Source organism: Phodopus roborovskii, unplaced genomic scaffold, assembly GCF_943737965.1.
Source record: "Phodopus roborovskii unplaced genomic scaffold, PHOROB, whole genome shotgun sequence".
NCBI classification, from domain to species: domain Eukaryota; kingdom Metazoa; phylum Chordata; class Mammalia; order Rodentia; family Cricetidae; genus Phodopus; species Phodopus roborovskii.
In genome coordinates, this window is record NW_026126599.1 from 6406959 (window position 1) to 6432996 (window position 26038).

Sequence of the window (26038 nt, forward strand, 5' to 3'; positions counted from 1 at the left end):
CTCTGAGACTTTCTTCCTTAGCAGCCTTCTGTGCAGGGCTCTGATTGTGAAACCTTGGTCTCCAGGTGCCGCTGACCTCATGAAGGGAGTCAGCAAGATAACCTGAACATTCTTCATGCTCTTCCAAGGTCAGAAAGGGAGAGACACTGGTCTGTCTTAAAAATTCCTCTCTGCTTTATCTTGCAGGGGAACAGCCTAGAGAATTTGTGGAAGTCAGTCTTCCAGGCCTAACCTCATTTACCTTGTCTTGAGATTTTATTTTTTTTCTCCCCTTTGGGATAACAGCAGCAGAGAAAGTTCTAGACTTTCCCCACTAAATGAATGCATGTTCTACATTTACCAAACTCCAAACATTGGATCACTCTTGTGAATTTTCTTATGGGGATCTCACAGTCTCTCACATGGGTTTGTTATTTTCCTAGTTAAACAAGGGCGGCAAGTTCTAGAATGATTGTATCTTTCACTGGGTTTTTGTTTGATACAGCTGACATTGAATTACCCATGTCACCCAGAGCACAGCCTCTTAAGTGCTGGAATTATGGACGTGTGTCACCATGGTAAATGAAAGAGGACATGGAAAATGTTGACATGAATTATTTTGTGCAGAAATATATTGATCCAGGTAAATAACCAACCTTCTTTCCCCTTCTGAGTGGTAAAATTAAAGGCAATTGCTACCATAACCAGCTCTACCTTACTTTTGGAGACAGGGCCACTCCCTGAAGCTGGAGCTCACTGACTTGACTGGCCAGCAAGTTCTGGGATCTGCTTGTCCCTGCCCCCACAATTCTGAGATTACAGACACATGGTCATGTCCAGTTTTTATGTGGGTACTTATGACCTCAGGCTTTCGAGGTAAGCATTTTACCTCTTGAGCCATCTCCCAAGCCCCATTTAGTTCTCTTCCAAAGACAGCAAAAGCTAGTGACACAGGATACCTTGAGGTTCCATTTGGCACCCACCTTGCCATTCATCTGTAGTTGTACGTGGCCTGTGATTGTACATGTCTGTGATCCCAATACAAGAGTTCAAGGCTGGCTTAGGCTATATAACCATTTCTCAAAAAAACAAAAACAAAAAACAAAAAACATCTGAGAACTGCATTTGTGTTCAAGTACTAGGTGCCACTCTTTCATGCTGGACTGTGGCATTACTAGCAAATTCCTTTTTAGAGCAATTCATTCCTCCATGACTTGTGGCCCTGAGCACCACCATCCCTCAATTCTAACTCTAAATTTCTGTGAACCTATAAGGGTAATAAACAAGGGACCGTTTTGCTAAAAGGGAGAAGATAGATCAACCCCTTGGATCTTGAAATTCAGCAGAAAACATTAGGGCGAATGCATACAATTATAAATAATTAAGCAAAACCTTGAGTTGTAATTTATGTGTTTCTTTTTAAAAGTCTCCAACATATTGACATTGACCGAAGAGAACAAGGTTCTTAGGAATCAATGGAGGCTCTGCTGAGTAGGAGTGAACTGAACGGTGGACTTTGCCAATTATTGTCCCATCAGTATCTGATCACTATAAAAGTTTCAGCAGGAGTTTGGCAATGATGTCAGGAAGTACCGTGGGCCCAGAAATAGGAGCCATAAATTCATGGCAGAAAGAACTTCACTATTTCCATATCCATCACTAAGATGCACTCACCAATTGCAGGCATGCAATCTGTGCATTATTTGTGGCATTTGGAATCATTTAAAGTTTTTTGTTGCTGTAGCATTAGTCGGGTCGGAAGCAGGAATATAAAGTGCAGAGATCAGTTCCTCTTTTTTACTGCAGAGCTGAAAATATGTGCTTTTCTGGCCTCTTTGCTTTTAAGATGCATCCTGGTTAAAGAAACAGTCAATGGATATCTGCTTCCCAGGCTTTTCTAGAAAATATGAGCTTGCAAGAAGTAGTCACCCTATGTAAACCTCAAGCAATAAGCAAAGTTAAGCATAAACAAGTTGTGATTAGCAGGGTAGGGATACAGGTAGTGGTGGATCACTTGCCTAGAATCCCCCAGTAAGGGGCTGGGAATGTGGCTCAGTAGTAGAGCACCTGCCTAGAATCCCTCAGTGAGGGGTTGGGGTGTGGCTCAGTGGTAGAGCACCTGCCTAGAATCCCCCAGTGAGGGACTGAGGACTGATTCAGAAATAAGTACTTGTCAATCATGCATGAATCTCTGGGTTCAGTCCCCAGCACCAGAAAAATAGGAAATTCTAAAAGAGGAGAGATTATCTAGCTGATAGGAGAGATGGATCCAGGGAGTCCCACACATTATGAGCTCTGAGCTTTCTGTTCTTTGAAGCTAAAACATTCTTTAAAATACACACCTTGCTGTTCTTTGGAGCTGTGTGAATTGGTTCTAGGATTCTTGTGTATATTCAACTTCTAGCTTCATATAAAAGCAATAGTCATTGCACAGAACTTTTATTATTATTATTATTATTATTATTATTATTATTATTATTATTATTATTTTAAGTTGGGCCAGAGAAATGGTTCAGCAGGTAAGGGTCCTTGCCACCAAATCTGATATCCTGAGTTTGATTCCCTGGACCCAAATGGTGAATGGAGAGAACCAACTCCTGAAAGTTGACCTTTGGCCTCCGTGCACTGTGGTACTCATGTCCACACACATATACACACAAATAAGAAAGTGTTTCTTTTATAAGTGTGTGTGTGTGTGTGTGTGCTACAATACGTGGAGATCAGAAGACAACTTTTGGAAGTCAGTCCTTTCTTACTGTGGATTCTGAGGATTGAACTCAGTTCATAGGCTTACACAGTAAGTGTTTTACCCATTGAACCATCTTGCTGGTCTTACTTTATTCTTTAATACTGGCAACATTTGGTTTATTTTATTTATTATTTATCTATTTGTTATGCACCTTAGGCTGGCCTAAATCAAGTCTCCAACTTCAGTTTCCCAAGTGATGGGATTGTAGAAATAGCCACCATGCTTTGTTTCCTCCATTTTTTTTTTTTTTGGTTAGTGTTTCATGTATTCTGGGTTGGCATTCAACTCTCTTTGAGCTAGGGATGACCGTGAACTTCTGATCCCCCTGCCTCTACCTCCCAAGTGCTAAGATTGCAGGTTTGTACCACGTGGTGTTGAGATGGAACCCAGGGCTGTAGGCCTTCTAGGCAAGCACTCTATTAGCTCAGCTATATGTCAGCCTCAGCTTGCTCCTTTATACTTTAAATCATCTCCAGATAATTTATAATCCCTAACATGATGTGAATAGTAAGTCAAATATTACCGTGCTGTATTGTCTAGTATGGCAGTTAGGGTTAACTGTCAATTTGTCAGAATCTAGATTCACCCATAAGGTGGGCCTCTGGGTATGTCCATGGCTAGAATCTTAGACTGTGTCAGTGGACAATGGGGACTGAGTAGCAGTGTGCACTCCTCTCTCTGCTTCCTGACTGTGGATGTGATGTGACCAGCCGCCTCATGCCCCGTTGCCTTGACTTCCCCACCATGATGGATCCTTGCATTGAGAATCAGAACAGACATTGTCTTCCTTAAGCTGCTTTTCTCAGAGTAAATTTATCACAGTACTAGGAAAAGAAACTGAGATATCTAGGTAATAATGGGGGAAATGTCTGTGCATATTCTGTACAGATGTAGTACAGTGTTTCCAATTCATGGTTGGCTGAATCCAAGGGTAGGGAAGGATTTCAAGGTCATCTGAGTTGCTCCTAAAATTTGGAAGAATTTGAGCTTGGCTTGAAATCAACACAGATATTTATATTTTGACCCAGAGCCTCACTTCTGAACCTGGAACTCAACAATTTAGTTAGACTAACTGGCCAGCAATGATTATAGGGCTTGATGGGCATCTAGCTTTATGTAGGTGCTGGGGATCAAACCTGGGTCCTCATGCTTACATGATGAGCACTGATATATACTTCTATTCCATTAGATGAGACTTAGCCTTATGACATAGAACATCCATCAGAGCCTTTAAGTCTTGAGACCTTTAGATGTTTGAAATGAAGGTGATGAATACTTGGATGTCTGCTTTTCATTGTATCCAAGTTTACTGAGCTGATTGTGAATTAAGCAGACTCCAAGGTCTAGAATCAGTGGGTTATTCTATATAGGCATAACTTCTGGGAACAAGGGCTGGCATTTGCACCCCATCATTTCCAAGCTTGTATTAAGCATGGCTACAATATGAACCCCCCCCAGGAGGATTGTGGAACACCATCTTTTTGACATGACATATCAGCTGTACCCATGAGCTCACAGCAGCACTGGTGACCTGCACAAGATTGGGCCCATGAACATTCTATCACAGAAGAGGGAGGGCATCAGGAGGCTGCACCCTCCCTGTGGAGCTAGTCTAGATGCTGGGAGAGGGGGGATCGTATTTCTCAGTGGTGTGGCCTCTGGTAAGTTGTCCTTGTTCAAGTAAATGACCCCCACCCAAGCTCATGCAGACAACTCTGAGTGCAGTGGAACACCAAAAAAAGTAGGAAGAAGAAAGAGTTGAGGTGGAAGGAGAGGGTCTAAGAGTGGATACGGGATGGGGATACAGTAATTGCACATTACATTCATATGTATGAAATTGTGAAGGAATAAATACCTTTTTAAAAAAAAGACAGAAACCACCCCACTCAGAGTGTGGGCTGCCAGAATCTGCCCCATTTGTGACATGGGGAACACACACACACACACACACACACACACACACACACACACGCAAACACACACATGCGTGCACACGCACCACCATTATTAACAATAACACTGCTGCTATCAGACTATAACAGGCTATGGGCATGCTACAGTTACCTATAAGACAGTCTGGCAAATGCAGTTCTCCCTGTAAATGACCCTGTGACCCAGGGCCAGTCACAGCGTGTTCCAAGCCTGTCTCTTATCACTAGGAGTGGGGGTGAGCAGTACTTCAAATGACCCTGAGGAGGCAGTGAGAGGTTCTAATTTCCCTTGAGGGCAGGTCTCTAGAAACAGCTATCCAGGCTCCAGGCTACCAGGTGTGACTAGGGTCCCCCTTGGAATGTGCATGATAAACCAAGTAGACCCTCCTCTCCCCACTGCTGGGGCTGTTGGCTAGGAAGAGGTCCTGGGAGGTCACAGGTCCTGCAGCTGTTCCTGCCTGTCCCCTCTGAGGTTACTTTTGATCTCCACTGCTAACAGAGATTGCAACTCAAAGGGGGAGCTCCCGAGAGCTCCTTCCCCACCCCCACCATCAAGCTCCAAGCCTGGAGCATCAAATCCCCTTATATTTCCACTGTCTTTGCAGGTTAAGCAGCTCCTAGGCAATTGTATCTGAAGCCGAATTAGTTTTCTTTCTTATTTTTTGTTGCCTCCACAAAAAAACAAAACAAAACAAAACAAAAAAAAAAAAAAACCAAACAACAACAAAAACCTTTCCTATGCTGAGTTGATTCTGTTACCTAATATTGCTTGACATTGAACGCAGGGTCCCAGTGCACTTTATGAAAGCTCTCTACCACTGAGTCTTGCCCCTCACTGGGGGATTCTAGGCAGGTGCTCTACCACTGAGCCATGACCCTCACTGGGGGATTCTAGGCAGGTGCTCTACCACTGAGCCATGACCCAGATTTGGAATCAGAGTTTTGCTGTAGTCAAGGCTGCCCTGAACTGACTCCAGAGCCCAGGCTTGTGTGGAACTCAATATCCTCCAGTCTCAGCTTCTAGAGTAGCTGCGGTTACAGCTCTGAGTTAAGATACTCAGAAGTCTTTATCTACTTATTTTCTGAAGAATAGTGAGATACTATAAGCTTCACCTGTGTGGAATTGTTGGGGGTGATGTTGTGTGAGACTGGGGGGCACTAAAATTCTCTTATTGGCACTCCTCAGAAACAGCAACCTCGTCTCCTCTATAAGGTTCACCCCAAATTAGTTCTCCAAGGACCAGGTCACCCTGGAGTCATGTTCTTACCAGTTTGGGTGGGTCGACACATTAGTCATGTTGACCAGCCAGCCACTCACCCTTGAGTCACATTGATCACAAAGCCTGGGACAGATATGACATCATCAGCAAATACAACCAGTTACAGAGTTGGGTACAGTTCTATTTGCCTTGGAGATAAATGTCTCTGGCTTGGCCCTTTACATGGAGGGTGAAGGACGCCAGGTCTGTGAGTATTAGCTAACTTCATTTGATGATGTGTCAGCAAAGCTACCCAGGAAAAGGTGGGTGAGAAAAGTCCTTAGGGGCCAGCGTGCGCTCTGCTACAGTAACCATGAGCGAAAAGGCATGTCCTTGGCTACAACAGGGACGGGACCTCCTCTTCCTATTAGCTAATTTGTTGTTCTGAGTGTATGCCATATGTATGTGTGTGAATTGGATACTACAGTACACCTGTGGAGGTCAAAGGATAACCTTTAGTGTCAGTCCTTGATTTCTCTTTTGAGAAATGGTCTCAGGCTGTATCTGCAAAGTTAGCTGGCTCAGCTTCCAGATAGCTCCTGTCTCCACCTTCTTGCCTCCCTACAGGAGCACTGGGATTCTAGTTGCCCGTGTTATTGTATCTGGCTTTATCAGACTTCTGCAACAAAAGCTTACCCACACAGCCATCTCCTCAGCCTAATTGGTATCTTTTAAGGACCTGCCAGCAAGTCTCCTAATGGTTTGCCTCTTGTTAGTCTATGTCTCAGTTAAAACATGGTGGATGTGTATCAGTTTCTTTTATCACGGCTGTGACGAGAAACATCACAAAAACAACTTAAAGAAGAAAGGGTCAATCAGGTTCATGACTGGAGGAGACCACAGTCCATCATGGCATGGAAGGCACAGTGGCAGAAGCGTGAGATGGCTGATGACATTGCATCCACAGTCAGAAAGCAGAAAGACATGTGTATTTGTGCTCAGCTATCTTTCTCTTCCTTCCTAATATGGCATATAAACAAACAAACAAACAAGTTTTATATATATATATGTGTGTGTGTGTGTGTGTGTGTGTGTGTGTGTGTGTGTGTGTGTGTGTTTGCTTGCACCATGCCCGTGTTTGGTGCCCAAGGAGGCCAAACAAGGGATTCCCTGGAACTGGAGTTACAGACAGTTGTGAACTGCCATGTGGGTGCTGGGAATTGAACCCAGTTCCTCCAAAAAAGCAGCCAGAACTCTTAACCACTGAGCCATCTCTCCAGGCCCTCAATTCCTCCATTTTATCCAGCAGAGACTAAGAAGGTGGGAGGTAGGGACAGAACATCTGGAAGCTTGTGGACCAGTCACTCCAGTCCATGAAAGGGTCACATTCAGGGTGTGTCTTCCTCCTTAGTTCAGCTTGACTGGTAATGTCCACATAGATACACCCACAGGTCTATTTCCATGGTGATTATAAATCTAGTCAAGTTGACAGTCAAGGTTAACCATCCTAGTAAGCAGGAAGTACGTGGTGGTGAACCCCTGTAAACCCACTAGTTGGGAGGCTGAAGGGGCAAAATCATGAGTTTGATGTCAACCTAGGAGACCTTGTCACAAACAAACAAACAAACAGAACCAGACAAAGTCAACTGCTCAGCTAACAGGTACCTTTGGCCCTTAGGTTTTTGCCTGCCTCTGTCCCTGTGTACAGTTCAAACTAATATTCTCTCCTTTGCAAACCAAGAGTACCTCTCAGGCCTGGGTTCTGCAATCTACTTCAGGGTTATATAATTCTGTGTTATGCAACAGGGGAGAGAATGGAGTTTCCTATCCAAATGTCAAAAGGATTTTTGAACAAGTTCAAGGTGAGGTTTGCACAATACTGGGAGTATACTAGACACATGTGACTGGCATGTTTTCCTCTCTCTCTCTTCTTAAACTTTGTGTTTATTTTTAGCTTTGTGTATATCTATGTGTCTGTGTGTGGGTATGTGGAGAGTGATTGCAGATGCTCATTGGGGTCAGAAGTGTCATTCTCCCTGGAACTGGAATTACAGGCCATTGTGAAGTACTGGATATGAGTGCAGGGACTCAAACTCAGGCCCTCTGCAAGAGCAGTACATGCTGTACTCTTAACCACGGAGCCGCCTTTCCAGCCCCAACATACTTCTGTTTTTGAGACAGGGTCTCATGTATCTTAGGCGGGCTGCAAACTTGCTATATAATATTCTGATCCTCCTGCCTCCACCTCCCAGTGTAATAAGGTGATGGCAGTAGTCTAGGGGATTGCCAAATTCATTCCCTAGCAGGAACAAAGAACCAATTGACCTGGAAAGACAGAAGACCAAGCTATGGAAAAGAGGAAAGAAGCAGCTTTGTACATTTGGGATAGGAGAAATAAAAGGCTGGAAGTCTGTTAAGTTGAACAGACAATAGCTTGAGTATTTTATATGGCTCGTGGGCCCTCCCTTCCCACTATTGGTCCTATGTAGTTACTTAACCCTATGCCTTCCTGGAGGTCTTCATCAGCTCTGAACAGTTACATAGTCTGAAGCCCCAGATCTTACAGGTCCAGCAACATAACCACTTAATAGCCAGTATCCTGTGGAAAGAGCCAAAGAATGACTAGAGGCCTGTCCCTGTCCACCCTGCTGTATCATAGAAATGGAAGAACTAGTGTCATTCATGTGCCCTGAACTGTGGCTGTCAATGCTGCTGGACCCCACATACAGGACTAGCCTGGCGACCCTGGCTCATGTGCCAGGTGCCTTTTTGTCCCTCCAGGGCCAGGCTGTTGAGCACAGGATAAGTGACATGCCCTGTGAGCCATGCTGGAGCCTAAGGCAGGCAGAAAGTTGAGGCTTGTAGAGTTTTGCCTTTATTTAGGAACTGGGTCTTTTGTTCATTGTGAAAAATTTGCCTTACTTTTGCTTTGTTAAGACACCATGTTAAGAGGCCTCTGGAGCCAGGTTAGTTAAGTACTTGCTCAACAGCATGAACACTCGAGTTTGACAGTCTGACCCTCAGCACCCAGGTAAAAAGATGGTGGTGGCACACATTTGTGATTCCAGCTCTGGGGAAGTAGAAATATGGATCTCTGGGGTCTGATGGCTAGCCTGGCTAGTCTATTTAGTGAGCTCCAGGCTCAGTGAGAGACCTTGTTCCAAAAAACAAGGATGGTCCCTAATGAGGTTGATTTCTGGCATGTATGCATACATGCTTACCCCCACACCTTCACGCATAAATATAACAAAAATTGTGTGTGTATATGTGTACACACATGTTCATATGTGTGCATACACACACATGTTCCATGGTACACATGGAATTGGGAGGACAACTTTCAGGAGTCAGTATTTCCTTCTACCACGTGGGTCCCAGGAATTGAACTCAGGATGTCAGGCTTGTCCACAAGCACCTTTACCATCTGATCCATCTCACTGGCCCATGTTAAATCTCTTGATGACTGAGCTGTCTGGTACTCTCAGCCAGCTTAGAGACACTTGTTAAGCTCCCCTCCCTCCCTCCCTCCCTCCCATCAGTACTAGAGTTTGAACCTAGGCAGGGGGTAGGGAGGGTCTACTACTGAACTATACCCCCAGCTCTTGCTTATTTCTCAGACAAGATCTTACCATGTATCCTAGGCTGGTTTGGGACTCTCAAACCTCCTGCCTCCACTTCTGGAGTCCTGGATTATAGGCATGTCCCACTACTTGCCAAATCACATTCTTCCCACGCCTGCTCCATATCAGAGCTGCAGATGGAGGGAAAGAAATATTACAGCAGGAGCAGGCCCACCCTGGACTTCAGCGTCCAAGGGCAGGCCTTAACCCAGCCTTACTCTTCAGTTCACAGTTGAGCTTCTGCAGAGCCCCAGCTGTCACTCACCTAGGACCCAGAGGAAAGGTAGGCGTATGCTGTGCTGCATAAACTGCCCCATGCGCCACCAGATGGCGCCCTGACTACACAGGCGTGAGTGTGTGTCTGTGCATCTCGCAGGGCTAAGCTTTGGGACCAGTTTGTTAGGAATGGGTTTATGTGACCCCCTCTGAAGACTGGATTGAGGGAACAAAGAAGGGAGAGACATGGAGAGATCACATAACTATTGTCCTTTGATGCCTAACTAATGTTACCCGTAGGTTTTAGAATTAGTGCTGACGTGCGTGAACTCCTTTCAATGATAATGAAGAAGATGAGAATGACAATGATGATGAAACTTTAGTCCAGGGAGGACTGGAAAGCAGCATCCTTCAGCCTCCACTTCCTGAGCACTGGGATTATAGGCACATGCCATCATGCCTGGTTTTATGCAGTGCTGGGAATCGAATCCAGGACTTCATGCATGCTAGGAAAGTAACCTACCAACTTCATCCACTGCCCCAGACTATTTGTTCTTGGTCTGTTTTAGAGGTATCTTTGAAGGTGTGGTGGAAATTATAGGACCTCCTCTTTGAAAAAAAGAAAGGAATTCGTATGTCTCAAAAGTTCCCCAGGAATAGACTCAGAGCTTTCTGAGGTGTTTTTCCGTGTACACGTTTGGTTTCAGTTGTTTCTTAAGCTTTTTGTTATAGATACTAATCTAACTCACCAGTCCATATGTTCATTCAAAGGTATTTTCTAAAAATTCTTCCTCTGTGTGTGTGTGTGTGTGTGTGTGTGTGTGTGTGTGTGTGTGTGCAGGCGTGGGTGAGTGGGTTGTGTTCACTCCCCCAGATACTTGCATGCACATTCCCCTCCTCTCTTCGTGCTCCCTCCAGTTTTTGTTAATAATCCACCCAGTCCATGTAGTGTTGCCTGCTGGGATATTCCCTGATCTTGTTGACTTGATCATGGTTGCAGTGGCCATGTCATGTCCAGGGGACAGCGTTTCACAGCATTCATTTCTATCATCTGGCTTTTAAACTCTTTCCACTCCCCTTTCCGTGATGTTCCCTGAGCCTTGCTGGTGGGGTGCATGATACAGATGTTCCTCTGAGGGCTGAACACCTGATAGTCATTCATTTTTAGCACTTTAACTGGTTATGAGTCTGCATTAATTGCTGACCACTACAGATAAAAAGCTTCTCTGGCAAGGCTGAGGGCAGCACTCATCCATGGGAGTAAATACATATTTAGATAGCAGTTCAACAACATGCCATTTAGCAAAAATGACAGTGACAGGTCCCTTCATAGGTCCTTTGACCTCCCAAGCCATTGCTTTTGACAGCACTAGGCATGAATTTCTTCCTGTGGAGCAGGCTTCAAGTCCAATGGAAAAGCAGTTGGTTGCCCTAACCTCATGCCACCGTTGTACCAGCGGGCCCAGCATCCCTGGCATGTTGGCTGCAAGGACACCACTGGTGACTTTTCTCCCCTACAGAACCTTCTGTCACTATGAAAGCTAGTCAGCAGGGAGGAAGTTTCCAACCTGATTTGTCTATGTCCAGCACCCAAAGTGGGTTGTATCCTCAGCAATGGGGTTCTTACCATCTATTTCTGGTGGGTAATCCAGAGCATGATAGCTTGTGTAGTTTTTTTATGTTTCTGGACACCCCACCCCCCGACCAATAATTTACAGGGTAACCTGTGCCTGTTATGAAGTACAGTTTCTACTAAATATTTATCATCTTTAAGAAAGGTTTATTAAACTGGGGCGTGGTGGTGCATGCTTTTAATCCCAGAATCTAGGAGGGAGAGACAGGTGGGTCTCTGTGAGTTGGAGGCCAGCCTGGTCTACAGAGTGAGTTCTAGGACCACCAGGGCTACATAGAGAAATCCTGCCTCAAGCAAAAAAGCTTTACTTATTGTTGTGGTTGTAGTTGTTGTTGATGGTGGTGGTGGTGATGGCGATGGGGAGGAGTGCATGCCATGACATATGTGACCTATGCCATGACATAGGTCAGAGGCCAGCTTTGTGAACTCAGTTCTCTCCTTCCACCTTTTCTTGGAATCTGGGGGTTGAACTCATGTTGTCAGGCTTGCATAGCAAGCGCCGTTTACCTGCCGAGCCATCTTGCTGACCCAGCAAATCACTTTTCCTCCGTCATAAAGTCAAACCGTCATTAAGCTGAACACCATCTGTAAATGTTTTTTTGAGGCAGGGTCTCACTGTGGAGCCCACAATGGCCTGAAACTCTCAGTGGGCCTCCTGCCTCAGCACTCCCATTGCTGAGGTTATAGGCCTGAGCTACAACACCAAACCAAACATTTTTGTTCTTTTTTTTTTTTTTTTTTTTTTGTATTTGTTTTTTGAGACAGGATTTCTCTGTAGCTTTGGAGGTTGTCCTGGAACTCGCTCTGTAGACCAGGTTGGACTTGAACTCACAGAGATCCACCTGCCTCTGCCTCCTGAGTGCTGATATTAAAAGATTGTACCACCACTGCTCGGCCCAGCCAAACATTAAAAAGAAAATGAATTTTAGAGATATTTATTACTTCAGAATAACTTAATCTGTTCCAACTGATACACAAAATAGTTAACATGTAATATGACTGGCTAGAGGGAAATCAGAGCAATAAGAAAAATAAAAATTTGAGGGGACTGGGAGGATGACTCAGAGGGTAAACGTGCTTGCTGTATTTGGGTGAAGATCTGAGTTCGAATACATACAAAGCTACACTTAGCCATAGCCGTGCACATCCTTGTAATTCTAGTGCTGTTGGGGACAGTGACAAGAATATTACTGGGGATTGCTGGCTGATTTAGTGAGAGACCCTGTCTCAAAGGAATAAAGTGATAAATGATAGGTAGGACACTCAATGTCCTCTGGCCTCCACACTCAAGTACATAGATGTGTACACCTGCATACATAGGATATATATATATCACATAACACACACACACGCACACACACACACACACACACAGAGAGAGAGAGAGAGAGAGAGAGGGAGGGAGGGAGGGAGAGAATATCGAATGGGAGTGGGTGAGGGAGTTATATTCATGTGCAGAATGGCCAAAGAACAAATTGAATGGATAAAAAGGAGATGATGGGGATTAGTGGTGTCAAGAGGATGGGGAATAAGTGGTTAGAGGGTGAGAAGAATTATAAATGGAGGAAGCAATATAGGCTTTGTTGGCAAAATGGTGTCTGGAAAGACAACAAGCCACACAGGTGTCTGGGTCAAGGATTGTCTGTGCTAAGGGAGCAGCCAGGACAAAGGCTATCTATGTGTCAAAGAACAGTGAGAAGATGATGTTAGAGGGACAGAGGGAAGGTGTAGTCAGAGAGTAACAAAGGCCAAGTGTTGTGTAGTCCTGTGGCCATGTGAAAACTTAAAAGAGTGTTATCTGAATGCTATGAGGATGTCAGCACAAACATGACATGATCTCTCTGCCCCTTGCCCCTGCCCTTTCATGGTATTAGGTATGAAATCCAGGGTCTTGTCCATGTCCAGCAAAGCTCTACCCCTGAGCCACACACACCCACAGCCCCTCTCTGGGGGGATTCTATGTATATGGAAGCTTCTGTCCTGCCTGGCCCTGCAGCCATTTAGTGATAAGTACACAGAGGCTTGTGTTAATTATAAACTGGCCAATGGCTCAGGCTTCTTATTGGCTAACTCTCTCTTAATTATTAACCCATAACTATTAACCCATGTATCCCCACATGGTTTTGGCTTACTGGTGATGCCCAGATCTCTTGCTCTCTTGGCAGCTACATGGCATCTCCTCTCTATTCACTCTCAGCCTTCCTCTTCCCAGCATTCTCCTAGTCTGGTAGCTCCACCTATACTTCCTGCCTGGCTACATCCTGTCTGTCCATTGGCTGAAACAGCTTTATTCATCAACCAATAAGAGCATACAGAAGGACATCCCCATCAATTCCAGGCAGGTGCTCTACCAGGGAGCCACACCTCAGACCCTCACTGGGGGATTCTATACAAATACTTCATTTATGAGCTATATTCCCAGCCTCAATTTATATTTTGAAGGGTTCCATTAGGAAAAGCTGAAATATGTTAACATGGAAGTGGGGACCTAACTAAGAAGGCCCTGCCTATTCCAGGTGTCAGCTCCTTAGTGGCACTGTGACATGACAGCAGAAGTGTCAAAAAGTGGCCAGAAGAACAATTCCAAAAGACATTTTCAGGACAGAACCAAGAACTTTCAGGATTGACTGAGAAAAGGACGGCTTAAACTCAGGGCTCTTGTTCTCATCAAATGGGAGGAGGGGTGTCCTGTCATCTGCTGAGGGGCGTGGGGGAAGGTGAGAGGGGCCTTATGGAGCAGCTTAGAGCTAAGCGGGAGAGATCAGCTCTAGCTGTGGTGAGTTTAAATGTCTGTTAGATTTGAGGTGTGGGGAATGAGGCTGGACATGTAAATCTGGACATTGGAGAATATAAACTTGGTAGTCTCAAATGGAAAGATGGTAGTAAAATCTTAATGTTTGGGGCTGGAGAGATGGCTCAGTAGTCAAGAACACATACTGCCCTTGCAGAGGACCAGTTTAGCTCCCAGCACACACATCAACTAGCTCAGAATTGCCTCTAACTCTGGCTTCACGGGATCTACCACCCTCTTCTGGCCTATGTGGGTACTACATGCACATTCAGAAACTCACACCCTCACCACACATACATATATACACATAATTTAAAACGGGGAAATAACATAAAAGTTCAATGCTTTATTCTGTGTTGGTTGACCTTCTTCACAATAACCAAACCAGGTTGTGGAATTAGCCTAGATGTCCATCCACAGATGGGTAAAGAAAATATGATGCCAGGTGGTGGTGGCTCACACCTTTAATCCCAGCACTTGGGAGGCAGAGGCGGGAGGATCTCTGTGAGTTTGAGGCCAGCCTAGGACTTATTATTCTGCCATAAAGAATGAAATGATGTTATTTGCAGGAAAGTGGATGAGACTGGAGATCACTGTGTTTAGGAAAACGAGTCAGGCTCAGAAAGACAAATCTCACATGCAGAATTTGATTTTTTTCCTGGTTTTTTGAGACAGATTATCTCTGTGGTTTTGGAGGTTGTCCTGGAACTAGCTCTTGTAGACCAGGCTGGTCTTGAAGTCACAGAGATCTGCCTGTCTTTGCCTCCCGAGTTCTGGGATTAAAGGCATTTTCCACCACCGTCCAGGATATTTGTTTTTTTTTTTTTTTTAAAGTAAATCATGACAGTAGAAGGGAACTATTTGGGAAGGGACGGTCTCTAATGAATGAGGAAGGACACTAGTGAACAAGAGAAGAGAGTGATGCAGATAACAGTGAGAGTAATTTACTACAGGAAATATGAGCTAATTAAAAATATAAAACTTGGTGCTCAGTAAATGGCTCAGTGGGTAAAGCGCTTGCTGCACAATTAAGAGGACCTGAGTTCGAAACCTCTCATAAATCTAGAGATGGTAGCACTGGTTTATAATCCCAGCATTCCCATGCAGATATGGCAGGCAGAGACTTGTTGGAGCACCTGAGTTATTTAGCCTGTAATGCACAGTGTCAGGAAAGAGACCCTGTGTCACATAGTTTAAGAGCAAGGACTGACACCCGAGATTCTCCTCTGACCTTTACACTCATGCTGTGGTACACATGACATGTACCAGCACACAGGAACACACACACACACACACATACACACACTTACTTTTTTTTTTTTAAGAGAAAGGAACATAAATGTTAGTAGTCATGGACCCCTTACATCAACTCTTGATTGAGACAGGGGGCTGGTGAGATGGCTCAGCTGGTAAAGGCACTTGCCACCAACCCTAATGACCTGAGTTTGATTCCTGAGACCCATATGGAAAAGAATGAACTAAATACCCAATTTGTCCTTGGACCTTCACATGTGTGAGCCAACACACACACATACACACGAACACACAAACACACATGTAAATAAATGAGAGAGACTTTCAAAAGTAAAGTAACATACATGGGACTTATTCTGAGAAGTTCAAATGACTATTATGGGAAACAGTGTGGCTAGCCTATCAGTGTCTTTGAGGGTATTAGGAAAACTCTTTGCTTTAAGGATGTGAGCGTGGGCTGAGGACAAGGCTCAGTTAGCAAAGCCCTTGCAATGTGAGCATGAGGGTATGATCCCCAGAATCCATGTTAAAAAAAAAAGCCAGGTATAATGGTGCACTGGTTATCTCGGCACTGAGGACGCACAGGCAGTGGGGTCTGCTGGATAGACCCAAATCTAGACCATCAGTGGGAGAGCCTGTGTCAAAAAAAACAATATGGAGAGTGACCCAGGAAGATGAACCTGAGGTTGACTTCTGCCCCCATATATGTGTACCACATGAACATACACATGAACATACACACACAGAATGTCAGGGGCATGGTCTTTTGTATGGAGCAACGGTCCCTCTGTTCTGAGTGAGACATTTTGTCTTGATTTGTTTTTTTTAGTTAAGTCCTTGCAAAAGCTCTGCCTTCCCCAAGGAACCGAATGACATGCTTCCTGTTTGCTGAGAAAGAAAATTATAGAAAGAGAATCCTAGCACTCAGAAGGCAGAGGCTGGGGAGAGGAAGAGAGAGAGAGAGAGAGAGAGAGAGAGAGAGAGAGAGAGAGAGAGAGAGAGAGAGAGAGAGAGAGAGCTCATGGGGCTTGCTGTGCAATTATGAGAACCAAATTTCAGAATCTCAAGCACTATGCAAAAAGCTGGGCACTTGGCAAATTCTTGTACCTCTGGCTCTAAGTGATTTTATGCCATCTTCTGGCCTCTGTGTGCACAGCTCATTCATTGTCTTAGTCACTGTTCTAGGCAACTCTTATAAGAGAAAGCATTTAACTGGGGGCTGGCTTACAGTTTCAGAGATTTTAGTCCATGAGTAACATGGTGGGGAGCTTGGCTGCAGGCAGGCAGACCCTGGAATAGTAGCTGAGAGCTACAATCTGATCTGTAGGTAGAGAGAAAGACTTAGCACTGGCCTTTGAAATCTCGACGCCCACTTCATAGTGACACATTTCCTGCACCAAGGCCATACCTCCTAATCCTTCTAATTCTTTCAAATAGTGCCATTCCCCGGTGACACACCTATGCACTCTCCACACGCATTTGGACACAAACACATGAAAATACATCTTTATAAAAGTTCATAAAGGGGAGCTGGAGAGGTGGCTCAGCAGGTAAGACAGCTGCCATTCTGGCAGAGCATGTGGGTTCAGCTCCCAATACCCAAGGTTGGGCAGACTTCAACCACCCCATCCCAGGGAGTCTGACACCTTCTTCTTGTCTCTGCAGACACCTGTACACATATGGTATGCATACATATATGCATGCATACATACATACATACACACACTTAGACACACACAGACAAACATAAAATAAAATAAACTTTAAAGGATTATCTAAAAATTGTATATCAGCAGGGTGGTGGTGGCACATGCCCTTAATCTCAGTATTCAGGAGGCAGAAGCTAGCAGATCTCTGTGAGTTCGAGGCCAGCCTGGTCTAAAGAGTGAGTTCCAGAACAGCCAGGAATACACAATGGAACCGTGTCTTGAAAAATCAAGAAAAAAAATTGTGTATCTCCATTCCCTTTGGTTACTAGGGAAATTTAGTTTTGTGGAGTTTGAGTATTTATTTTTACTTTCCTTCACTCCAACAAAAACAACTTTTATTTTGAGATGGGTCTTCATAGTCCAGGTTGGCCTTGAATTGTCAAATATGACCTTGGGCTCATGCTACCAAGCCCTATGCAACTTCTTACTTTTAGCACTTTAGTTTTCATTTTCAATATTTATTTCTATCATAGATATCTTTGATTTTAACTCACCTCAAATCTATATGGAATGAAGCAGGATGAAAAAGAAAGAAACATAATTGAATAAAATTGCTTTTTAATAACAACACAACTCATTTATAAATAAAAAGATATTGAAAACTTGCCTCTAAGGTAATTTTATATAGGCAGAATCTTATATTCCAATTGACTTTCATTATAAAATTGAAGATAGGTCCCTCTAGGAGAAAGAATGCTAGTCCCAAAACATCCTAAAAAAATTACATTCCAAAAAATGCAATACTTTTTATAAATTCTCATATTTTAAAGGAACTAAGCATGCTACAGTAAGACACTGAGAAGAATATGCAATATAATTCATAAAACAAGAAAGGTGCAAAAGTGAAGAATATTGCTTTTTATGTCCTGGAATAACCATTTAACACTTACAAGAAAAGAACGCGAGCTTCCCGTTTAGATGTTTTTTTACATTTATTTATTTTCTTATTTATTTGTTGTGAGTGCACACATTTGTACAATGGAGGTCAGAGGCCAGCTTGTGAGTCCCTTCCACCATGTAGCTTCCCACGATCAAACTCAGGACATCAGGCTTGATAGTAAGTGGCTTTACTGGCTGAGCCATCTCACTGGCTCTCTGTTTCCTGCTTAGACACACAATCGTGCATCTCCACTGTTCCATTTTCTCCAGAATCCTTGGAAGCAGGGTTTCTTACACCGCGGACAGTCTCATATACCTTGACTTTACCACATCTCTCTAAGGCTTGTTTTATTAATCTGTCAATATTGGATGTTCAAATCAATTCCTTGTTTAAACATAAATAGACTTACAAAGGGGGTAGTTTAAATCAAAGACAATAAATGTAAATTCATAGGTTTGCTCTTTTTCTAATGCACGTTATAATTAATTCATAAATACTTAAAATGTGTGTGTGTGTGTGTGTGTGTGAGTGTGCATATGTGTGTGTGTGTTTGTGATCCCCAGTCACTCTTCATCTTTCATCTTTGTAACAGGATCTCTCAGTGAACCTGGAGCTCATTGATTAGGTCAGCTGGCATCAGTGAACTCCAGGGATCCTCCTGTCTCTGCCTCTTCAGTGCTGGGATTATGGGAGTCTCCATGCCTTTTTTAAAAAATGTGATTCTGGGAAGTCTTCACCCTTGGATGCCATACACTTTATCTCCTAGGCTATAATCTCTGTTCTAAACTGTTTTTTAAAATGTGAGTTTTGCAATTGGGCGTTGGTGATGCATACCTTTGATCCCATAACTCGGGAGGCAGAGGCAGGCGGATCTCTGTGAGTTTGAGGCCAGCCTGGTCTACAGAGCTAGTTCCAGGTCAGGATCCAAAGCAATACAGAGAAACCCTGTCTCAAAACACAAAAACAAAACCAACCAACCAACCAACAAACAAAAAATGTGGGGTATTGAACTCAGGTCCTCAGGCTTGCACATTAAGCACTTTACTGACTGAGCCATTCCATAAGCCTCTGTGTTCCTTTTGTTTGTTTTGTTGAAACAGGATGTCATGTAGCTCAGACCTCAAACACATTATTTAGCAGAGGCTGGCGGTGAACTCCTGACCCTCCTGCCTCTTTAACTCTCAAATGCTCAGCTGTGTGAATACGTTCTTGGTTCATTTCATGATAAAGTCGTGCGATGGAATTTCTCCACTGGTCACAGTTATGGGTTAGACATAGGTTGTATTCCGGTGACTAGTGAGTGCTGTTTGTTAAACCACAGTCGAGGGCAACCCAGCTGCCCAGGCCTGGAATCTTTATGACTTGTCATGTCATAATTGGACCACCAGGAGGAGCAGTGACTCCACAGTTACCTGATGCTCTCACACTGAATTGTTGAAATGACTCTCCCTCTGAGGGTCTTCCAATGCTATTCCCACCACACCTTACTGGAACTTGGTAATTCAGTCACACTCACAACCCACAAAAGGACCAGGATGCTGCATCACAGGCCCTCCTTCCATTCCCAGTAGGCCTCAATATAGCCTACCCAGGCCTTGGTCTTCAACTTTCCACTCAAGACAGTTAGCTTTGCAGATTTCAAAATCAGCCAACCTCCAGGCAAGGTCTTCACATTTAGAACTGCCCCCTTTCTCTTGTACCCCCACATTTTTCACAGTTTGAGGGAGGACCAAGAATTCACCCTGCTTCTTTTCTCATTCAAAGTCCCCAGCCATGGGGCTGGAGAGATAGCTCAGTGGTTAAGAGTGCTTGATGCTTTCCCAGAGGAGCCAGGTTCAGTTCTTAGCACCATGGATCCAACAACCTTTTCTGGTCTTCGAGAGTACCAACACACATATGGCAAACAATCACAAAGGCACACAAATACACACACATATAACAACCCAGTCACAGACTAGGGATGCAGTTTGGTTGATAATGTGCTTGTCTAAGCATCCATGGCCCCTAGGCTTGATCCCTAGCCCAGCTACAAACTGGGTGTGATGACGTAAGCCGTCAGTTCCCACACTCAGGAAATGGAGGCAGGAGTTTCAAGTCACCCTTGGCTATATAAAAAGTTTGGGGCCAGGCATGAAACTCCCTTTCAAGCAAAACAAAATAACAAAAACCAAACCAAACATCCCTCTCACCCAGCCATGCTTGTGGTCATACCAGGTGCTTGCTGTCTTCTGTACTCATCCAGTGAGGGTGTCTGTCTGTCCCTCACTCTTGCTGTTTAGTTAGTTTCTTCTGGATGAGCTGTTTTATTCCTTGCTTTTTTTCACCTGGTGGCTACGTCCATGACCTTTCCAAGCTCCGAGTCAGGTAGCTTTTCTCACGGCCTTACCGGAGGCCTGGCCATTGCCTGTGAAAGACACATTAGACAGCCCCCTCTTTTGCCTCATTTGTCCCCGCTCTGTTATCTGGCCCCATCTTCACTGAATAACTCTTTCCTTTCTCTGGTTCATTTTGTTGGTGGTAACTGATATTTGTAAGTTTATTTACATTTATATGTAATGCTCATATCTGTGGAGGCCACTCCTAGCTGTCCTCTCACTGAAACCTGGGACTCGCTGATTATAATTAGGCTTGGCTTGATGGTCAACTAGCCCTGGGGACTCTTCCTGCCTCCTGGGATGTGACTCAGTGGGTGGGATGTTTGCTTACTTTGCATAAAGTCCTGGGTCCAAGCCCTAGCACCGCAATCTTAGTCACTGTTCTATTGCTGTGAGGAGATACCATGACCAAGGCAACTCTTTTTTATTTAAATTAGAAACAATCGTACTTTACATATCAATCCCAGTTCCCTCTTCCTCTCTCACACCCCCCTACCAACCTCCCATTCCATCCCCTTTCTGCTCCCCAGGGAGGGTGAGGCTTTCCATGAGGGATCATCAAAGTTTGTTACATCATTTGGAGCAGGGCCTAGGCCCTCTCCCACGTGTCTAGGCCGAGAGAGTATCCCTTTATATGGAATGGGCTCCCAAAGTCCATTAGTATACTAGGTAAATACTGATCCACTACCAGAGGCGCCATAGACAGCCCAGGCCTCCTAACTGACATCTTCATTCAGGGCATCTGGGTCAGTCCTATGCTGGTTTCCCAGCTGTCAGTCTGGGGTTCATGAGCTCCCCCTTGTTCAGGTCAGCTGTTTATGTGGGCTTCTCCAGCCTGGTCTTGACCCCTTTGCTCATCACTCCTTCTCCCTCTCTGCAACTGGATTCCAGGAGTTCGGCTCAGTGCTTAGCTGTGGGTGTCTGTTTCTGCTTCAATCAGCTACTGGACAAAGACAACACTTACAAGAGGAAACATTTAATTGGGGCTGGCTTACAGTTTCAGAGGTTAGTCCATTATCAACATGGTGGCATGCAGGGAGACATGGTGTAGAAGTAGTAGAGACCTACATCCTGATTTCCAGGTAGAGAGGAGGGAGGGAGGGAGGGAAGGAAGGAAGGAGAGAGACTGCACTCCCCTACCCCCACCCCCATCCCCTGAGACAAGGTTTCTCTATAGCTTTGGAGTCTGTTCTGGAACTCACTCAGTAGACTTCTGCCTCTGGAGTGCTGGGATCAAAGGCGTGCACCACTACCACCAAGCAAGACTGCACTTTTGAAACCTCAAAGCCCACCCCTCAGTGACACATTTCCTCCTCCAAGGCCACATATCCTAATCCTCCTAATCCATTCAAAAAGTTTCACTCCCTGGTGACTAAGCATTCAAATATATGAGCCCAAGGGGCCATTCCTATTCTGACAACCACAGGGTTTGTTTGGGATCCCAGTGAAGCTCGAAGCAGCTGGTTGGTCACCTTGCACTCAGGGTCAGGAAGTGGAGATGGATCCTGGTTTGCAGCTTTCTCTCCTTCATATTTAGTCTGAGGCCCCAGGCAATGAGATGGTGCTGGCTGCATCTAGGACAGGTCTTTGTACCTCGCTGAATCCTCATAGTCCCTCACAGAGGTTTGTCTCCAAGGTGATCCCAGATTCTGTCAAGCTGACAAGCCACACTAACCAGTGCAGATGTGTTCTACTGAACCAACACCCCGTCAAACCCCAATCTCACGCATTCAGCTGACCTTTGTGACATGAACACACCCATCACAGCCATCCTCAAGCTACTCATATGATGCCACCAACACATTGTCAGCTCTTGGGAACCTGGTGTTCTGGTCACCACAGCTTATTATCTGCTGAAGGTGACCAGAAAGGATGGCTGGTGGGGACCAGTGAAGGGAGGGTGTTCCTTCTGGAAACACAAGTCATGATGGGGGTGACCCTCATGATAAGCTAGGTCTGAGGAAACAGTCTGAAGAGACTTTGCCCCATGACCGAAACGAGATATAGACTTGATTTCCTTATTCTGTAGACACAGCAGAGCCTGTCCTTCTCATTAGAATGGAGTTTGAGTGTGACAGACATTGGTGTGCAGCTGAGCGCTTTCATTTTCATGGCCATGGGACAAATGTCAAGTCTCTTCTCAGAATGGATCTGGAAAGTAGTGAATCGCTGTCACTTCTTCTTCTCCTCTCAATGAAACACATACTTCTCTCTACAGAAGGTTCTGGGTCAAGAGGAGGGCACACATCTGACCTGTAGGCAGGAATTCCCTGCTCCTTTTTTGGTTAACTTGGTGAGTTGATGGCTTTTCCCACTGTGCTATTTGCTAATTCTGGAGAAAAGGATGGAAGAAAGAAAACTTCAAAGTGAGAAAATGTGTTTGCCAGTCATCGACACTAAGGAGACTGAGGCAGGAGAGGCACACAAGCCGGGGGTCAGCCTGGGCTACATAATGAGACGCTATCTGAAAAAAATACAATAAAACAAGAAATTTTCAGTATCAAAAGGAGACCATGCCTGGTGAGAGCAAGGTATAATTTGGCCTCATACAAGATCAGACATGGAGCCTGGCAGTTAATAAAGTGCTCCACGGGCAAGCAGCCCAAGTTTGGTCCCCAGAGCCCACACAAGGAGCAGGACATGGTCACACACACTTGTAACATCAGGACTGGGAAGGTAAAAAGGGGAGGATTCCTGGGGCTCTCTGGTCAGTCTATCTAGTCAATCAGTGAGCTCCAGGCTCAGTGAGAGACCCTGTCCCAAAAAACCAAGGGAAGAATGGCTGAGCAAGACAGCTGACATCAACCTCTGACCTCCAGAATCCCAGTCCAGGGAGACGGTGCTACCATAGTGGGTATTCTCACACCAAGAAGACATTCCCTCACAGACATCTTCCGAGACTACCCTCAGCTAGATAATCCTCCACAGGTGTGCCTGGAGACCCAGCTCCTAAATGATTCTATATCCTGTCCAGTTGATGATTAATACTGATTATTGCAGCTGGTAAGGCAGAATGGGGGGAAGTTGCTGGGTGTCGATAAGGTGGGTCCTTCTAGAACCTTCTAGGAATTCTGTTCCTCTCCTTGTGTGAGGTCTAGCATGCATTAGCTTTAGGCGTCTGATTTGTTGGGATTCACTGGATTCCAATAGAATGAGGAAGTAGAGAGAGTTCTTTTTCTTTTTCTCCTGTTTTCGTTTTCACCGTGTGTGTCCGAATATACGTGGACAGATGTGTGTGTGCACATGCATGTGGAAGCCCCAGGTTGATCTTGGGAATCATCCTTGAATCACTCTCCCAACCAATTCATGGAAACAGGTCTCTCAGTCAAACCCAGAGACTGCTGATGATGCTAATCTCAGTAGCTAGCTTTCTTTGGGGATTCTATCTTAGCACACATGCACACCCACATACGTGTATACACACACACACACACACACACACATGCATGCACGCACTCACTCACACATTCATTTGGGCTCTGGGCACACAGACTGTGCTTCTCAGGCTTGCGTGCTCAGCACTTTAACCACAGAGCCTTCTCCGAAGCCTCAGCTACTTTTCTTTAAATTAATATTTTAAAATGTTTTTCATAGTTTGTTTGTAAAGTGTTTTGTTTAATGATAAGTACTTGTAGTCACTAACAATTATTTGTGCAAGATTCTTCCATCCTCTTTCCTCTCTCCTTCACTCCCCATCCCTTTTCCTCCTCCTCCTCTCTCCCTTTCTTCTTTCTAGACCATTTTCATTGCCTGCTCTTCTCCCCCTCCTTTCTCTCCCCTCCCCTCCCCTCCCTTCACTCCCACCTCCTTCCTTCCTGTCCCCCCCCCTCATTAATTTCTTTCCTTCTTGCTTTTCTCCTCTTCCATTCTTACTTTCTTTATGGCTTTTTTGAGACAGGGTTTCTCTGTGTAACAAATCTGGCTATCCTCGAGCTAGCTCTGTAGTCCAGGCTGGCCTTGAACTCACAGAGATCTACCTGCCTCTGCCTCCTGAGTTCTGGGATTGAAGGTGTGCACCACTACTGCCCAGCCCCGCTGGGATTTTTGATGCTATGTGTTACTGCAGAGAACTCAACATTTACTGGCTGTTACACTACGAAACCTAGAAGTACCCTTATGTGGCCCTCTCAATCTCCCTGATACTGTCCCTAAGCAAAAAAAAAAAAAAAAAAAAAAAAAAAAAAGGACTTTGAACTTGGGGTCTCAAATCCTAGTGCTGAACCTTCACTGTCTGAACTGGACCCCACAGAATCCCCTATTTTCGCTGATGTAGGGACTTAGGATATAAGGGCAATGACTACTAACTTAGCAACTGGGGTGGAGGCAGAACATTCTGGTCTCAGTGTCTGAGACTCTACTGCAACCTCAATGACTCTGGAGAGAGGAAAGAGCTGAGAGGAGGGGGCTGGCTTGACACCTGTCTGTCACACAAGCATGGAGGAAACTCACCACAGTGTTAGCCGGACTGTGTTTGATCAGTTCCTAGATTGCCCCTCTTGTCACCTTCCACAGTTTCTCTCAAAGGACATCAGAAACTTCAAACCAGAAGTAGCACTGCATGGCTATAAACCTAGTACATTCAAGGTTGAGACAGAAGGATCATGGGTTCAAACCCAGCTGATGTAACCCGACAGGACTCTATCTGAAAAAGCCAAGGACTGAGTGTCAAACAGTGGTAGAGCCTAGACTTCCCATGTGAGGGGCTGGGGTGTGGCTCAGTGGTAGAGTACCTGCCTAGAGTCCCCCAGTGAGGGGCTGGGGTGTGGCTCAGCAAGTTGCTCTACCTCTGAGCCACACCCAGCCCCTCACTGGGGAGTCTAGGCAGGTACTCTACCACTGAGCCACACCCCAGCCCCTCACTGGGGTCATACACAAGACCTTGGGGTCAATCCATGGCACTGCAAAAAGAAAAAAGAATGTAGCCGCACCAAAGTAGTCTTGATGTTGAGGATGGACTCATCTTCTCACTATTCTTATTTCTTGAGCACAGACAGGCTGGGGGGTTACAAAACAGCTTTATGAATCATAAGGAATAATGTACACGATGGCCTTCATTATTATTATTGTTATTAGTTAGTGATGCCAAGAATTGAACACAGGGCCTCCCCACGTGCTATCACGGAGCCACCTCTGGAGCCCCTCTCTGGGGGATTCTAAGCAGGTGCTCTACCACTGAGCCACATCCCCATTCCAATGATTCAGTTTAAAAAGAGACCAGAAGAAAAACAAATGCTAATACCAGGGAGATGTCTTGAACTGAAACTTTTTTTTCTGGATACTGCTTTGGTGTGGAGGTGCTATGTTTGAGATATGTGTAGACCTCCTTGCACACCTGGAATGAACCAGGAGAGAGTTTTCTTTTTTTTCTGGTGCAGTGCATCCATGGCCCAGACAGATGGAATCGTTTATCTAAAACTTCCTGCCATTAGCATTGAACCACCAGCATCTGATACCTCTGGAGACAGAAGCGGCTCTCTGTTCAAGAGCTCACCTCCAATGCTACCTAGCAACAAACCAGAACCGCAGTCTCCTAAGACTTCAAACACAGACCGGGTTGCAGTCATAAACTGTGTTTACAGCATTCTAGGGGCGGAGAGAAGTGCCTGGGAGCAGGAGGTTGCTGAAGAAACCAAAGAGTTATTCCATACATATTTTTTTTTTAACCATAAAAAAAAAAAATAAATCCATGGACGGATGAATCA